Genomic DNA, 5071 nt, shown 5'->3' with positions numbered 1-5071 from the left:
TAAACATACATTTAAGCTTGTACACTAATTCTATTTTGTAGACATATATCTAAATCAAAACAAAGTATATTTAATTTGTATATTTTATCTTGATCTTGATATATGTCAACTAATGTCAACTAAGGGATTTTAATATGAAAAGCTACATTCACCCCCAACGAATGTGAGATTAAAACTAAAATAGCCGGGCATGCAGACTCGAACAACATTCCATAAAAAAGCAAGATAGTGCATCATTTAAACAAAGATAAAAGAGAAGACTGCGGAAAAGCTCAGATAGGACGTCAGTTCCAATAGTAATAGACCGCCAAAACGGGATTAAAAAGCATTTGCACCAGCCGGGAATCGAACCCGGGTCTGTACCGTGGCAGGGTACTATTCTACCACTAGACCACTGGTGCCACTGATACTCAAATTATAATTTAATTTATAATTTTAAAAAGGAAAGGGGTAAAATCGTTGAAAACTGGCTCTACAAAGAAATCTCAACTGCATTTCCATGTTCGCTTCGACGACTCCTTTGTTTGCGGGAAGAAATAGTTTATTATTATTATATTTCTTCATGTAAAATTGAACTGACTTACTTATCTAGTCGTTGTAGTATAGTGGTGAGTATTCCCGCCTGTCACGCGGGTGACCCGGGTTCGATCCCCGGCAACGGCGTTAATCTTTTTTGGCCGACAAATGTTTATTCCGTGACGGACAGTTTGCTTTTATCTGGATTTTACTAAAATTATAGTAGAATAGAGTACTTCTAAAATAATATTGGTAAAAATAAAATAAAATTTTCGATTATGGAAATTTGATGTTCATTATAATTATAATTTTAATATGAATATTTTTAATAATTATATTGGTTTTTAGTATAATTATAATAGAGTAGAATAATTTTAGAATATTGTTAAAAAAACTAACTTTTGAATTATGAAAACTTGATGTTCATTATAGAATAGAGTACTTCTAAAATAATATTGGTAAAAATAAAATAATATTTTCGATTATGGAAATTTGATGTTCATTATAATTTTAATATGAATATTTTTAATAATTATATTGGTTTTTAGTATAATTATAATAGAGTAGAATATTTTTAGAATATTGTTAAAAAAACTAACTTTTGAATTATGAAAACTTGATGTTCATTATAACTATAATAGCTTATTGATGTTTTATATATCTTATTTTAGTTTGTGGTAATTATTTTGAAATATCTCTAGAATTAGCGTAGAGTTTCTCAAGTCTTTTTATTCAATAATAAAAATATACTTAATATTTGAAGATTTGGTTAAATAAGGTTTACTATTATAAGTATTTGTCATTTCAAATGATTATAAAAATTGGTCCCATTACTAGTATCATTGTAGGCATTTATCATATGACTTCCTATCTTTGGGTATAAGACACACAAATTACAATAATATTTTTATCATATCTATGAAGCAACAAACAAAGATTTATTGTTAGTGTCTTAAGCTCTTGAGAAACCACTCTTCAATGTATCTCTTTATATTTAGGGAGTGGCCCTTTGTCAAAAGCAAGGTGGTTAAATTGTATGTAGTCAAAGGAGCCTAGATCGAAGCCATAATGCACTTAGGTTAGAAAATGTGTAAAAGGAATACTTGGATTGCATGCATGCTCACCATGCTATGAACCAAAGCAAAGCCATTAAATATGAAGATAATTGGCTTGCTAAACTTATTTTCATTCTAATAGCTTTTTTCCTAATTATAATATTATTTTCACTATCCAAGTTGCCACTTCTATTAAGAAATTAACTATTTCTTATTGGTTGAGCATTGTTCCATGCAAGCTTTATGAAGCTTGGCCTATTATTTGTGATGGACGATCTATCTTGAGTAGTCCCATCATACAATTGAATAGATGGATTGTAATAAATTTTTGGGGTATTTGTAAAGTACACTTGCAAGAAATTCAATTTAATGCCTCTCAAATGATAAACTGCCAAGAAGATCGAGAGTGTGGAATGATAATGCTTCTCTAGGATAACCAAGTCACCATGACTCACTCCAAGAACAATCTCCTCTTGAGTCTATATCAAATGAAAGCTCCTCGGTCTTTTTACTAACCATCACAAATAAATGTCTCTTTTTACAAAAACCACCAACTATCTCAAATAAATGTCTTTAAACATAAGAGAACATCAGCCTCACCTAAGTTTCCAAGTATCCATGAGCACTTGTATCAAATCAATCCATGCCAAACTCCAAAATGCAACATAGCATCATCATGAAGCAATCAGGCAAGTGATCGTGCACACAATACCAAGAGAGCCTCACAAGATCAACTATCATTGTTCCAACTACACATCTTCAAAATGAAAACAGAAACATAACCATGACATCATTATCTAAATGTCTCCTAGGATATCACATGAAATGATGCAAAAATCCTAGTCATAAGAAAACATGTATCTTATCAAAACTCAAATCTAGAATCAAGAGTGTACCATGACACAATACCATACATACTATAATCAAGAAACAACATCTCCAATCATGTGAAGATAACTATTTCCAAATAGTAAGCATGAAAATGTGAAAGAACCCTCATGCACCAACAAGTTTTAAGAGCCCCTCTAAAATATTTGCAACGCTAAAGAAGATCATGCATCACCAAGCGATATATTCATAATCACTACCAAAGCTCCCACTAAATCGTGATATTGAGCTCTCCAAGTATCATGATAAAACCTCCTCCTAATCTCAAGATCATCCAAGTCTACACAAATACAACTAAAATGTCAATAATGCCAAAGTAAGACCAATAACTCCAAGCTAAGAAGATAAACCATTAGTGTCAAAAGCTCGCAATGAAAAGCATAACTAATTAAATGAAACACAGCTAACATAACATCATGATAAACATGCTCCAAGTCCCAAGAACTGACTATCCAAGTACTCAAAAAATATCCACCATCTCATCCCAAAATACCACACCAATATACAAATGACCAAAACAAGGCTAACTAACTAAAACTACATAAATACTAAAAGATATATGGATATAGATAGTCCACATTTGAGTATTCAATGCAACCAATGGGTAAAGATAGCCCACTAAAATGCACAACTCATAGATCCCAAATAGTAAAACACACAAAATCGTCATCACATCAATAACATGTAAAACTAAGATACCAAAGAAGATAATATGCAGATTTCAAGACTCAAACACTAGATCACCAATAGACCTAATTTGCCAAACAAATCCACAACTGAGCACCATAGTCAAGGAATAAAAAGCATTCTTTTTGTAGAACAAGAAAACTACAAAAACTTCAAAGGAAATAAGTTGTCCAGAATCTTTTAAAATATAAGGATCAGATCAACTTCACTACCCATATACAAACATCTCCTCACTAAGAAAGCAACAAACCTCCTAGCACCATGCAAAAAAGAATACATGCAAATCTCATCTATTTTGCATCTAAAATTATCGCAAGGGAAACATATTTGAAAGATAGCTTATCTATAGATCTACAAAACCATAAGTTTTGATTAACCATGTAAAACCTATGAAACTACCATGTTGGTGAGCACATGTGCAAATCCATATCCACTTATCATTTGGAAGACCCACAAGTTTGAAAAGTACAAAGATAGTTAAACCAAAACAATGGAATGACATAGACAAGCATTACCATATATAAATTTTGAACAAAAATCTATAAAACCCTCATATCCATCCAACATGAAGCTGAAACATGCAAGTACAACCAACCCAAAAAGAAAGAAGAGGTCTAATAATTGTAGGCCCATTTGTAGGCCAACTCCACAACCACCATTATGTACATGCATACGAGGGAACTAGGTTATTCTAGAAGCTTTCAAATCATCTAATGATCAACTTCATAGCCTATATGCATTCGATACTAATGAAATAGTTCATTCCAATGTTAGTAACTTAATCCAAGCACCCAACATAAGAACATCACACCATAGCCATGGCAACCCAAGTTCCTACATATGGCCAAGGACCCTAGAACAGACATTCAACACGAATACTTTGTTCCATACAACCATAGAATGTAAGAAAACCACCATGCATTAGAAGTAATGCATGCTATCAAATAAGAGCTCCAGATCAATATCATATTAAATTAAAGCACATGATCAACTCCATGAAACTCTATCTTCTCCATCCTTTAAATGTATGTTGTAACCCAAAAACAAGATCAATTGCAAGACTTCTACTCAAACAAGGATTAGTAATCAATCAGTTCTTTCACCATATATCCCCTCAAGCTTGCCATGCTAAGAAATCTTAACAGAATAAATACCCAAAATCTTAAACATCATGAATCCATCACATGCAATACATGAAAGCAAAAAAGAAAGCACTTGCAAACTATGAAACTAGTGCTCTAATACAAATTGAAAGGAAAAGGGCATCCCATAAAGACCTCTGAGAATTAGTATGAACCTTCAGTATCCTTTTTTTATTTTAATTGGATGTTTGATGTCATGATACAAGAACATATTGCTATGTATTTAAAGTAGAAACAAACATAGTTCATTACTCATTGCATTAACCGTTTGAGGAAAGATAATTTAGCTCATAGATATATGCAAATTTTAATAGCATAACGACATGTAAATTAATACTTTCAAAGATGAAGAAAAGAAGAACTAGATAGAAGAGAAGAAACACCAATATACATGGGGAAAACCTTTTCAGGTTTAAAAAAACCCCACACTTGAAACATTGAACCAATGTATTAGTCTTGCTCATAGCCTTAAAATGGAGAATTACATAGACAACATAAAAATAGCTCTCAATTCCTCAAATTATCATCCAATAATGAAATACAACTCAAGCATATATAATACTTTAAAAGTTAGGTGCCAAAGAAATCAACTCTATCTTCAACAAAGCAAAAAACTTGAATAAAGCACATCATCAATGAGTTTAACTTCATCCTACATATCCAAACAAAGTTATCATCTTCCTTGAGTGTAAATATTCAAGGAAAACATTTCAATCCTTAATTAACCTCCAAGAAAATATGAAAGCAAAAAATTGTTTTCTTTGCTTTTCCTATTCAGAATAA

The 5071-nt window shown here is 31.8% G+C and overlaps 2 non-coding genes across 2 annotated transcripts; one reads left to right on the top strand and one right to left on the bottom strand.

Annotated features, from left to right (window-relative positions):
- Positions 1-330: 330 nt before the first annotated feature.
- Positions 331-401, bottom strand: TRNAG-GCC (transfer RNA glycine (anticodon GCC)). The gene has a single exon. It is a non-coding gene; the product is annotated as a tRNA-Gly (tRNA).
- A 190-nt stretch (positions 402-591) lies between these two features.
- Positions 592-663, top strand: TRNAD-GUC (transfer RNA aspartic acid (anticodon GUC)). The gene has a single exon. It is a non-coding gene; the product is annotated as a tRNA-Asp (tRNA).
- The last annotated feature ends 4408 nt before the right edge of the window (positions 664-5071 follow it).

Source organism: Cryptomeria japonica, chromosome 1 (genome assembly GCF_030272615.1).
Source record: "Cryptomeria japonica chromosome 1, Sugi_1.0, whole genome shotgun sequence".
NCBI lineage: Eukaryota > Viridiplantae > Streptophyta > Pinopsida > Cupressales > Cupressaceae > Cryptomeria > Cryptomeria japonica.
This window is presented reverse-complemented; position numbering and strand designations above follow the sequence as displayed.